The sequence below is a fragment of the Marmota monax genome, unplaced genomic scaffold (assembly GCF_021218885.2).
Source record: "Marmota monax isolate L192 unplaced genomic scaffold, Marmota_monax_Labrador192_F-V1.1 WCK01_AAM20220418_F8-fsc00293, whole genome shotgun sequence".
NCBI lineage: Eukaryota > Metazoa > Chordata > Mammalia > Rodentia > Sciuridae > Marmota > Marmota monax.
This window is the reverse complement of record NW_026694586.1, coordinates 865,035-878,424: the sequence shown is the minus strand read 5'-3', so window position 1 is coordinate 878,424 and position 13,390 is coordinate 865,035. Positions and strand designations below refer to the sequence as shown.

General features: G+C 42.9%; 1 pseudogene; it reads right to left on the bottom strand.

Moving 5' to 3' along the window:
• Positions 1–927: 927 nt before the first annotated feature.
• On the bottom strand, positions 928–6,298 carry LOC124077208 (C2 domain-containing protein 2-like; annotated as a pseudogene).
• Between the last annotated feature and the right edge of the window lie 7,092 nt (positions 6,299–13,390).

Sequence of the window (13,390 nt, the reverse complement as noted above, 5' to 3'; positions counted from 1 at the left end):
ATGTGTGTGTGTGTGTGTGTGTTTGTGAGAGAGAGAGAGAGAGAGAGAGAGAGAGAGAGAGAGAGAGAGAGAGAGATTATCATGTTCTATGTGCTGTCACTTATTGCTCTCAACTTCCTGGTTCAGGTTCCCACTCTTATGTAGTAAGTTCACCAGATGGAAAGGAAATCTGCACATCAACTGTTCCACTGGCGTTCTGAGCTTCTGATATGGCAGAGGAAGATGTAAGAACCACATCAGCATTTAAGTTATCTCTACTGGCAAGTAGCCTCAGAGTAACTGTGGAAAAACTTCCAGTATAATATGCACAGAACATACTTAATACTTGCATAAATTTTCAAGTTCTATGGCTAAAGGCAAAGGCAAATGCTTTCCTATATTTGCCAAAGAATTTCATCAGTTGTTACGATAATTTCTTTTATCAAAAATCCTGCCCATATTCCATCTCCCTGTCCTCAGGGCCAGGTATAGTTTTTAATTCTAAGTAGCAAATTAGGAAAGGTGACCCATCCATTCTGTTCACAGTGACAGCCTTAGGGGCACACCTCCCCATGACATGGTCCAGGCATGGGCCCCAAACACACCCTGCTAAGGGGCTGTGTGGGCAAAATTGAATCCGCAGCTGTCCCTCCCTCTGAGCATGTTATTTCTCTTGCAAGAAACTCTTCTCCTATTACCTCAATGCTTAGGTGGGGGCAGCAGGTCCCACTGGGATTCTGGTGGCAAATTGGGCTTTTTTCAATTCTCTTTGGGGGAAGCCTCACAGCTGGAGATTCAGATTGTTCTTTCCCTTCAAAAGACTAGATTGTTGGGGAAAATCAAGCTGGAGGAGTGGGCATGCGGCAGTGGCTGGCACTCCTGCTCTGTCCTGGTGAGGGTGCCATCTCAGGAGCCTGTCCTTCAGCTGCAGGGAAGGAGGCAAGTGGCCTACATGCAGGGCTCCAACAGGGCCTTGTTCATGGAGCTCACGGCAGTCTTGCCCCAATGCCTGGACAGCAGCTTCTTGTTCAGCAGCTAAGAAAGAGTTACCCCTTTCTTTTAGGGGCCCTCATGTTGTGTTGCTGCAGGAACATGAAGTCTTTGTGTGACTGGCTCATGCTAAGGTCTTTCTGTAGGTGCCATTGGTGGAAAATCAGCTTGGCACCCTTCCTTAAAATTCCTCCTTGGGGCTTCTTGGCAGCTCCTGGCTCTAAGACACTCGGGAAACTATCAGATAGCATGTCCCTATCAAGTTCAAGTGGGGCTGACCCGCCAAATGCTACCACCAGGGGATCCTTCTCCAAGTCCCAGGGGTCCTGTTCCTTCTCCTGGGGCTTCAGGGTAGCTGGGGCTTAGGATGGCTCATCTTCTACTGGGTGGTGTAGATGGGGTGTCCTGGTGGGTGCTGTCCATGGAGGATGCATAGTCCTACATCAGGGAATCATAGTTCTGAGAGGGAGGTCTTGGAGATCCCTGAAATGATGTTAGTGCTCTTCTTCCATGGAGACTTGAGTTTCAGCTTTGAAGATTTAGTGGGCTACTGAATGACAACTTCAGCAACCTGATGGAAGCTGTTAAACACCAGAAGTTCCATATCTAAAGAAGAGAATGTCTTGCTGACAGGAGCACTGTCGCGACCCCTTGCCCGCAAGGAAGACGCAACTCAGGAATCTTCTTTCGGCAGTTTATTCAGGCCCTTGATATTTCTTCTTCTCTCTCTCGGATGCCCCTCCCAGCCTTAATAAAGCATCCTAAGCCCCAATGCAAAGCTGCCGCGTGGAGCTTTCTCACAGGGTGATGTACAGGGTGGTGAAAAATCATGTGCCAACTCTCCCAGATAAGGAGTTGTTTGTCACAGACCACAGCGGAGCCAGCGTCATCTTGTAATGGCGACCATAATCTGCAGAAACAGCAGAAGCGGCTCACCACAGTTCCCCCTTTTCTGTTTTCTTAAAACAATACAGGCGAGAGTAGAGGTCCTATCCCACTGTGCAGAAGTGGCTGCATAGTATGACTCAGTCCTAAGGAGGCGCCTTCCCCAGATCTGAAGCCATATCAGCCGACGCCTTTTTTCGTGGGGCGGGGCGTGAACGCGTTTAACCCGCATGCAATAGGACATGCTCTCCTTGAGGTCCACGTCAAGGATCACTCAAGTGCAGTGCCTTGCCTCGCATCCTGTATCGTGACGATGGTGGACGAAGGGGGATAGCTGAGGCTGAACTGTGGCTGTTTATAATGACAAACAAGTTGACAGCACCCTGAAAGAAAGGCACGGACTTTAAGGCGATAGAAAAGCACTAGTGTGGAAACCCATCTGCGTGCAATGGCAGTAATACCGGCAGAGTGCAAGGGCTTTCCAACACTAAGAGAATAACAAGGAAAGTCATGTCGATCCCAGTGCAATGTTATAATAACTTGGGGTGTAATGACCATGACAAAGGTTTACTGCTTAAGATGCGCAAGCCAGACTTGAGGCGAGTTGCCATTTTCTAAAGCTGCAAGAGCTTGTATGATCATAGCCTTTTCTTGTGCATGGCGAGTTTTAAGGTGACAGAGAAGCCACAAACAAAGCACAACACTGAAGCAACACATTGCCCCAAAAATGCCTACTCCCACCCACTCTTTGAAGAAGGAAAAAGCAGAAGATATCCAATCGGTGAATTGACCCAAAGTCACAGGATCGACACGAGTACTGTTCAAGACAGCTATCTGGGTTAGTTGAGACTGGATCATGTCTTCCGCTGCCATGGACCAGGTTCTGGATAGATACTCTCCGATGATGCGGGAGGCATTTCTGGAATTATTAAATCTGACAGAGGTTATACATAAATGTGCACGTTGATCAACACAACCCAAATGTACTAGGTCAGACAATTCCTCAACTTGAGCTTGAAGCAGATCTATCCTTTGATTAGCAGCCAGAATCCCAGATAAAATGTGTTGATTAATTCTACTTTGAGATTCAAGTATGGTGGATGTTTGTTGAATAACCTGATTAATAGTGGCAGCAGTTTGAATTTGGCTGGCTATGGCTACTCCAGCTATAACTGCTGCAGCAGCAGATACCGCCACAGCTGTCACTATGGCTGCCGTGATTCCAAAATCTCTATGGGCTCTAATCAGTTCAACAATAGGAAATGACTCTGGATCTGCAGTAACCAGGATCGGGACAAAGGTTGGAAATTTCATAACCATTGCCGTAGTCCAGGAGCCATTCCAACACTCAGACAAATAACAGGTAATATTAGAACAATTAAGCATCCCCTGTAATGTATCATCAGCCAAAAGAAATAGGAACGGAGATTGGAGACAGACTGTTGCAGAAGGTAATGTAGCATTAAACAATTGTGAATTATTTGTAGAAATTTTAAGTTTCCTACCTCGCTCCGAGTCTTGGGTACTGTCAGAAACATTAAACAGCCAACTTTGGACTCCTAATATTTCCCTGGGGAAACACAAGTGCAGACTAGACTAGCCTAATCTGAGGGAGTCATGCAAAATCTAGTAAGTCCCTCCACCTGAGTGAGAGTGAAAGCAGCATCTATGCCATAAGTGCGGACAGATTCTGCCAAGGTTTTAATTATCTTAAAGTCTAAAGGCTCATGATATCTTCCCCTGTTATTGTCCTGAAATACAGGGTATGCAAGTCCCATATCTGTATTAACTGTCCTCCAAACTTGTGCATGAAAAGATCTCCCGGAACCTTGGCTCCCCCCCACATACGGAGGTGGGGCAATCGGCACCATATCTTCTTCTAGATATTCTACCTCCTCCTCCTCAGAGTTTTGTTGACCGATGTTAACTCCCTTCCCCTTCTTACAGTAGGCCTGCGTGCCCTGTGTCTCCTTTTTCTTCTTTTTCATTTTTATCTTATGTAGTTGTTGTAACAATATATCAAGGTCCTCAGAACTCTCTGAGTCGCTTGTGTTCTCAGGCGTTTTTAATTCGGTCAAGTCTGGGTAGAGCCTTCTCCTATTTTTATCTTCAGGCTCTTTTGCCTTTTCATTACTGTTACTTTTAATACTCTCTGCCACTTCACTACATGATCCTTCAGATTTTTCCTCATGCAGTTGCTCAAGAATAGCTTGACCCTCACTCACAGCTTCCTGGCATTTACCATCTGTTATACATCCTCTAACTAACTTCCAAAGTGGTATAACGCCACCCTGCAAGGTACCTTGCTCATGAGCAAAATCTAGATCTTTCCCTAATTTGTCCCAGCTGGGAACCGTAAGACTCCCTGAAAAAGCAAACCAAGGAGCCGCTATATCAGCTTCTCTTAAAAACATCTGCAAAGTACTCTGCTTTATCTTAAGTCCTTTTGAATGTAAGAACCCATCTAGGGCCAACAAAATTGAGCTTGAAAAAGCAACGCCCATAATGTTTTTAGAGCTATAAAGAAAGTGAAAGTACAAAAGTCCCCGCTCTCTTCCTTTTACAGGGGAGCGTTCCGTTCTATGAATTCCCCGCTCTCTTCCTTTTACAGGGGAGCGTCCCTGTCGTAACAACAACAAAAGAAGCACAAAAAACAAAAGCGAAAGTAGAAGCGAAAGTACACAGTGCAGCTGCAATAAAATGTAAGGCTCTCTCTTTCTTTACAGAGGAGCTGCCCCACTTTGGTCGCGGATCCCACTTACCTGGGACTAACCCCGCTTTGATCGCGGATCCCACTTATTGGGATTAACCCCGCTTTGGTCGCGGATCCCACTTACCTGGGACTAACCGGTGCACCACCCCTGACTGCTGAAAGTTCTGGTTCCCGGGTTTCGGCACCACTTGTCGCGACCCCTTGCCCGCAAGGAAGACGCAACTCAGGAATCTTCTTTCAGCAGTTTATTCAGGCCCTTGATATTTCTTCTTCTCTCTCTCGGATGCCCCTCCCAGCCTTAATAAAGCATCCTAAGCCCCAATGCAAAGCTGCCGCGTGGAGCTTTCTCACAGGGTGATGTACAGGGTGGTGAAAAATCATGTGCCAACTCTCCCAGATAAGGAGTTGTTTGTCACAGACCACAGCGGAGCCAGCGTCATCTTGTAATGGCGACCATAATCTGCAGAAACAGCAGAAGCGGCTCACCACAGAGCACCACCTGGCCTGGGTGGAGATGTCCTTCTTGATGGCTTTCACCTTGATGGGCATCTTCAGGGGAGACTCAGATCAGCCAAGAATCCCATGTTGTAGTAACAGTGACAGTAATGACTACAATCCCACAAGGCATCTCTGTGAAGTCCTTTTCTATCTTGGCAGCAGAACAGGGGAAGGGGTTTGTGAGGATTTCAATTCACTGGGTTTTATGTAAGGAAACTCTGCAGTGACAGAGCCCAGTGCCAAGCTGCTGAGGGCAGGCCCACTGATCAGCCTGGAAGTTCTGCAGCCTGGAAGGCTGCTTCTTTGACAAGTCAAGAGAAACAGTGGTCATAGCTAGAATACCTTCTGAGGACTGCCAGCCCTCTGTAATCTGCAGGTGTAACTTCTTGGACTTGATGTTCAGCTTGAAGGTGAACTCTTCCTCCCAAGTGAGGTGAGTAGTGTTCTTGGTTAGGAGCAAGGCATGGATGTTTTTACCAGTGATTTTTAGTTCATGAGCATTTGGAGGTTTAGGGGGACAGGATTCCTAAGCATTAGATGAAGTGTGCTGTAGATTCTGAGATTCTGAGCTTCTTTTATGTCCATAGGCTTGGTGCTCAGAACCATGGACAGAGAGGCAGAACTCACAAGGTGCTTCAAAATATCCTTGAGGGTTTCAGATATTGCATTTGTCTCACCCACCGGGCCTTCCCTGATGCTCTGGGGTGGATCTTTATGGTTACTTCCTTCCGGCATGTGGATGTAAGACCACCTAATCTGGATGTCTTCTCTCTCTTCTTTCATGTGTAGCTCCAGCTGTAGATGAACCAAGGGGAGAATGTCATGCAGCTAATATCCTAAGCCCACCACTGAGGGCACTGCACTGATCAGGAACTGAAAGTCTTGCTCACCATGTGACAGGCCACCACGTGACAGGCCACCACATTCTGGGCTGACTAAACCATGCTTGTGCCAGCTCCTAGAGCTGAGGCCACTGATCTTGTTGGAAGGACAGCTGCATGGGGCCCCTTCTCATTTTGGCCTCATGGTTCAGGGCAATCACCCAGGCTGCCTGCCACTGGTCCCACAAGCTGTTCAGCCTCAGGATAGAAGAAAGCAGTGCACACATAGGACTTTGGGCACTGCTCCTCTTTGGGATCTACTCACTGCTGCAGTGGGGGTCAGGCCCTTTCCAGTGCCTACTGTTGTCAGGTACATGCCCACCATGACCACAGCCTTGACGAAGAGCCACATCAACAAGAACCACTGGACCTCACTATGCCACCAGTCCAGCTGATTATTCTGGCAAATACCCAGCCCACCTCACCCCAGCTTCCTGGAGCAGCCCCCATGCCAGGATACAGAGCCTACTGGCTATGAGCACAGGACATCCACTGGTGGCTTGCCAGAAGATGCATAAGTGCGGCACCCCAAGTCCCATGAGGCGTGGACCCTGGAAGCCTGAGGCCAGGCAGGGTGAACAGGAAACGAATAACTGGCTGGAGCCAGGTGACCAGAGCCTGGCACATCTGGCAAAAGGGAACACAGGAACAGATCCAGCAGCCAGAGGGCCTGATTAGTATGACTCTCTTCATTGTTTTACAAATTGAATTTTCTAAAATATCGTTGTTATTAATCATTCATTGCAGAGAGTCAATGAAATCACCAACAAACTAACAACATTCTTTATAGAACTACGAAACAAAAATCCTCAAATGGAAGAACAAAAGACCCTGAATAGCAAAAATAATCCTGAATAAACATAGCAATGCTGGAAACTTCACAATACTCAACTTCAAAATATCCTGCAGAGCCATAGTAACAAAAACAGCATGGTCCTAGCATAAAAGCAGTCATGTAGAACAATGGAATGGAATAGATGGCACAGAAAGGAACCCACACAACTACAGCCATTTGATTTTTGACAAAGTTGACAAAACCAAGTGCTGGAGAAAAGACAGCCCCTTTAACAAACAATGCTAGGAAAACTAAATACCCATATGTGGAAGATTGAAACTAGATCCCTATCTCTCACTTCTGTCAACTCAAAATGAATCAAAAACCTTAATAAACACCTGAAACTTTGAAAAGAATAGAAGAAAACCCAGGGGAAACACTTTCAGACAGTGAAACAGGCAAGGACTTCCTGAATAGAACTCCAGCCTTCTCTCAGGAAATAATACAAGAATCAACAAATGAGACTGCATCAGTCTAATAAAGAGAAAAGGTATATTCTGGCTCACAGTTTTGGAATCCATGATTGATCACACCTATTGTTTTTAGGTGTCTGATGGCATGCAACTGATCATGGAAAGACGGTTGTCCAAGCAAAACAACTAGCCTCAAAGCCAGGAAGAAAAAGAGAGACAGAGAATGGGGTCTTAAAATCCTCTCTAAGAGGATACCCCTGGTAACCTAAAGACTTCCCACTAGGCCCCAATCTCCTACAGAATACATCAGATCCCAAAAGCACCACCCTGGGAACCAAGCCTTTACTTCATGGACCTTTGTAGGACATTCCAGATCCCAACTCTAATATATCCAATCTATAATTCTACCTCCATAGTGTAAAATTATAGCACACTACTTTGGGATAATGCTGTTGCTGTGTTTATAAAAACCCTCTGCTTAGCAATGTTTGAGGGTCTGAAAAAATGTAAAATATCCAGAATAAATCTGGATATGTGAACTGTGTATCAACCTACTTTGCTTGTTTGGTTTTGGTCTCTTTTATGCTGTCCCATTTTTATATAAGCTTCGATTCCTATATCTTTATCTGGCAACATCAACTTTAATATTTAAATGAGCACTTCCATTTGTTTTTATCAGAATCATTGTGAGTATTGTAGAAAAAAAACTGCCACTGAAAATTTAGGGAAAGAATGTCTTTCTTTTAAAATAATTTCCTTTAGAAGTATTTCAAGAATTAAAATTGTCATAGTCTCCATCTTATTTCCTAGGCTAGATATGGTACATAATATTACATAGTGAATACTTAAATCAACTTTATAATATATCTAGAAATTCACATTTCTAAACTCATAGCTCACCCAATAATCCAAAATGTCAAACACATTTTTTTCCTGCATTATTCAGCTTTCTGTTGATGTGATAAAATACTTGAGAAAAACTTAGAGGAGAAAAGATTTGGGCTAATGACTTCAGAGGTTTTCATCTATAGTCACATGGCTCCCTTGGTTCTGGGCCTCTGGTGAGGCAAAACATCATGGTCAGAGGGTATGGCAGAATAAAGCAGTTCACCTCATGGCCAGGAGAGAGGGGTGACAGAGAAGCACCAGGGACAAAATAAAACTTCAAAGGCACACCCCAAGAGGGGGCCCAACCTCCTAAATCTCCACCACCTCCCAACAGTGGCATCAACAGGGGACAAAGTAACTAACACATGAGTCTTTGAGGGACATTCCAGCTGCAAACTATAACATTTTCCTAAAAAGAAATGCTAAAAGTAAGTGGTAGCTCTCACGCGAGTCCTTTAAAATTGCATGCCAATTTCACATCTTAAAATCTGGTCCTGATTTAGCAAACTGCATGTCCCTAGGTTCCAAAGTGAACCCCACACCTTGCAAAATATCAAGAAATGCGTTAAAATTAAGTTGACATAATTGTACAAATTGGTTTGAAATCTTAAACTCTTGGCACTTTTTCTTCTAAGATTATTTTTAAAAAAAATTAATTGTCACTAGGTACAGTGGCACTCACCTTTAATCCCAGCAGCTTGGGAGGCTGAGACACTAGAGTTACAAGTTCAAAGACAGTCTCAGCAACTTGTGAGGTCCTGAGCATCTTACAAGTTCAAAGACAGTCTCAGCAACTTGTGAGGTCCTGAGCATCTTAGTGAGAATCTGTCTGAAAAATAAATAAATGAAAAGAGCTGCAGATTTGGCTCAGTGGTTAAGATCCCTGGATTCAATCTCTAGTATCAAAAAAAAAAATTATCAATTAATGGGTACCCAAATAGATAAAGTAATGTTTTTTACTATACAGCATAATGAGGGGACTATACTTCAAAATAGTCTATCATTTATTTTATAAAATAGCCCAAACCTCAAATTCTGGGGAGACCAGCAAGTAGAGGCTGGGGGCCTCTCTTTCATCGAAACTCATATCCAGAAACTGCTGGAGATGCTAATCACCAAAAGAGCAGAATTAAAAATGTGGACAGAAAATGCTAAGAATGGGTCCTCTTTCAAACCAATGACCCCAGACCACTACCTGGATTCTCTGGGGAAAATGTTGAAGTCACTGGGAGGCAAGAGAGACACCACTGCACACCCCTTCTGGAACACAAAAGGGGAAACCAGAGTACCTACAGCATTTCTCTTACCACAAGGCCTTGGGGGACCCTTTAGAGCATACAGCCAGCTGTTCTGGAGCCTTCCCTCTCTGCACAGTGAGTCCCCAGTGGCTATTGCCTGGGTCTCTAAGAGGTCCTTCTCTGCACAATCTAAAGCTGTTACATTAACAAAATCTCCGACTGTTCCCCAGTTCAATCTCAGGCTGAAGAATCTCACAACTTTCCCAGGACCAGCCCTTGTTCAACTATGTGGTCCAATTGCAATTTGTAACACAAACACTACCCCCTTCTGTGGCTCAGGTCCAGAACCACACACATCTCACATCCTCACTCCCAAACCTACCAACTTCTTCTCCACCCCAGAAGAGGACCCAGAAAACAATTTGCCCTACATCCCAGGAGGAAGTATGGCCCTTCATCTCAACTGAAAATCAACACATGGAATGGCCCTTGCAGAAGAAACAGAAACAGACAAAGGTTTTACTCTCTTCACTCCAAAAATCTCAGGGAGCCAACAGCCAATCCACTTCAACCATATCAGAGCGGTTGCCCCTACCGGATCTCCATGTCTGCCTCAATCCCTCCTGGGGATTCTAACAGCACTGAGCTCCCTAGAGGCCTAGCAATGAACAGTTTGCTTTAAAGAAACATTCTCATCCATCACTGCACATGCATCTGTCACATGTCACCTCAATGATCTGTGTGTCCAATTTTCATGGCAGAAATCCAAAACTTTATCCAGAAGAAGTAATCCAGGGGTTCAATCCATTACAAAGATATTCACATTACAGATTTTATGGTCATCTGTATTTTATTTTAATAAGATTTACCTACTGTTGGGCTGGGGTTGTGGCTCAACAGTAGAGCACTCACCTAGCATGTGTGCAAGGCCCTGGGTTTGATCCTCAGTACCACATAAGAATAAATAAATAAATAAAAATTAAGGTATTAAAAAACTTTTTGAAAAATTTACCTACTGTAAGTCTCATAAACATTTCAGCATTTTAAACATACTTTTTAGTTATAGATGCACACAATACCTTTATTTTATTTGTTTTTATTTTTATGTGGTGCTAGGGACCAAACCCAGTGCCTCAAGCGTGCTAGGCAAGCACTTTACCACTGAGCCATAACCCCGGCCCAATATATCAGCATTTTTTATACATACCAAGAAATAGATAATCAGTGATGAATCCTATGAAAACTATTGCATTCGTAATAGCTTCAAAAAATAAAATAAAATACTGGGGAATCAACTTAACAAAAGAGGTGAAAGACCTCTACAATAAAACTACAGAACACTAAAGAAAGAAATTGAAAGATCTTTGAAGATGGAAAGATCTCTGATGCTCTTGGATAGGCAAAATTAATATTGATAAAATGGCCATAACTACCCAAAACGCTATACAGATTCAATGTGATTCCAATTAAAATCCCAACATCATTCCTTATAGAAATAGAAATAGCAAGCATGAAATTTATTTGGAAAAATAAGAGACCCAGAACAGCCAAAGGAAAATGTTGGTGAGGATGTGAGGTAAAAAGTAGGAGGCATCACAATAGCAGACCTTAACCTATACTACAAAGCTATAGTAACAAATACAGCTTAGTATTGGTACCAAAATAGACATATAGACCACTGTTAAAGAATAGAAGACATAGAGACAAACTCACACAAATACAGTTATCTCATACTAGACAAAAGCGCCAAAAACATACATTGGAGAAAATATAGCCTCTTCAACTAACGGTGCTGGGAGAACTGGAGAAATTAAGCCCAAATCTTCATAATGTCATTTTAGGCCCCAGCTTTCTTAGCAAGACTCCTAAAACACAAGAAATAAAATCAAGAATTAATAAATGGGATGGACTCAGACTAAAAAGCTTCTTCTCAGCAAAAGATGAACAGAGAGCCTACATATTGAGAGCAAATTTTTGCCACACACGTCAGACAGAGCACTAATCTCCAGGATATATAAAGAACTCAAAAAACTTAACACCAAAAAACAAACAACCCAATCAATAAATGGGCTAAGGAGCTGAGGAGACACTTCTCAGAAGAAGATATGCCTTTGATCAACAAATATATGAAAAAATGTTCAACATCTGTAGTAATTAGATAAATGCAAATCAAAACTACTTTAAGATTTCCTCTCACACCAGTCAGAATGGCAGTTATCAGGAATACAGACAACAATAAATGTTGGTGAGGATGTGAGGTAAAAGGCACACTTATACATTGCTGGTGGGACTGCAAATTGGTAAACCAATGTGGAAAGCAGTATGGAGATTCCTTAAGGATTTTTAGAATGGAATCACTATCTGACCCAGCTGTCCCTATCAGTCTATACTCATAGGACTTAAAATCAGCCTACTATAGTAACACAGCCACATCAATGTTTATAGCAGCTCAATTCACAATAGCTAAACTGTGGAAGCAACCTAGGTGCCCTTCAATAGATGAATGGATAAAGAAACTGTGGTATATATACACAATAAAACATTACTCAGCATTAAAAATATACACAATAAAACATTACTCAGCATTAAAAGAGAATAAAATTATAGCATTTGCAGGTAAACAGATGGAGTTGGAGAGTATCATGCTAAGCGAAGTAAGTCAATCCCAAAAAACCAAAGGCTGAATGTTCTCTCTGATAAGTGGATGCTGATCCATAAAGAGGGTGGGGGAGGCATGGGAAAAATGAAAGAACTTTGATTGGGCAAAGGGTAGGGAGAGTAGAGAGGGTGCATGGGTGTAGGAAAGGTGGTGGAATTAGATGGACATCACTACCCTAGGTACATGTATGACTACATTTATGGTGTGAAGCTACATCCTGTACAACCATAGAAATATAAAATTGTGCTACAATTATGTACAATGAATCAAAATACATTCTGCTGTCATGTATACCTAATTCAAATAAATAAACATTTTTTAAAAGAGTAAGATATTAAAGAAAATAACAAAAATACATCTTTTTAATTTTTTCACATTAAAACATTTTGCTGCAAATAAAGTAATTTGTTTTGTTTTGTTTCATAGGACTAGAGAATGAATCCAGGGCCTAGTATAAGCAAGTGCTCTACCACTGAGCTACACTCCAAGCCCCTTTATTTCATTTTGAGACAGTCTTGCTAATTTGCTGAGGCTGGTTTCCAACTTGCAATCATCTTCCCTCAGACTCCTGAGTAGCTGGGACTACAGGTGTGCATCACTGTGCCTATCTTGAAGTGATTTTTTAAACACACAGATGACTCTCTAAATGGTATTTAGAATCTATTGCAAATTCAATTTGGAACAGACTTTTATTTAACACAGGTTTCACACTGACTTCAACAAATCAGGCACTCCAGAAGACAATGTGGAATGGTAAAATATGTGATGCCTTCTTCATACTCTAAGGGAAAAAGCTCTATTGCAAATAAGCAAAACCCAAACAAAACAAAAACACGGAGGTATTCTACAATGTTATCTCTTAAGAACAATTCCCCTTCAATAGACTATAATGCTGTTGACAATGTCAAGCACTCTGACTTCTAAAAAAATCCCACAGAAAAAAAAGTTCCTCCAAGTTTTTCCCAGACATAGCTACAATTTATGTCCTTCTCACTACCTTAACAGTATGACACATCCAGCTCCAGACAGCCCCAATGGCTTCCCCCTGTTTTCTCTAATGTTGGTCACATTCACAACCACTCTTTTAACACAATCAATTGCTGTAATTATATCTGGGGCCAATGTGGATTGCTGCATTTTCCAAACAGGTGCAGGTCTTTGTGGTTACTCAAAGGTTTGCTAAGGTGCCCCTCCCTGGGCTGAGTTGTCACCCTTCTCCCCATAAACATGTGGTCCACACATCTCACATCCATGAAACCACAATTATGTAAACCACACAGGTGAAACTAATGCCCAGAAAGCTATAAAACAATGCTGTACCAGCCAGAATGGATGGGGATTAGAAAATGCTAAGTTCTCTTCTAGGGAACATGGCTGGCACAGTCCTGGAGTCCTGAACATTTTTGTGCAT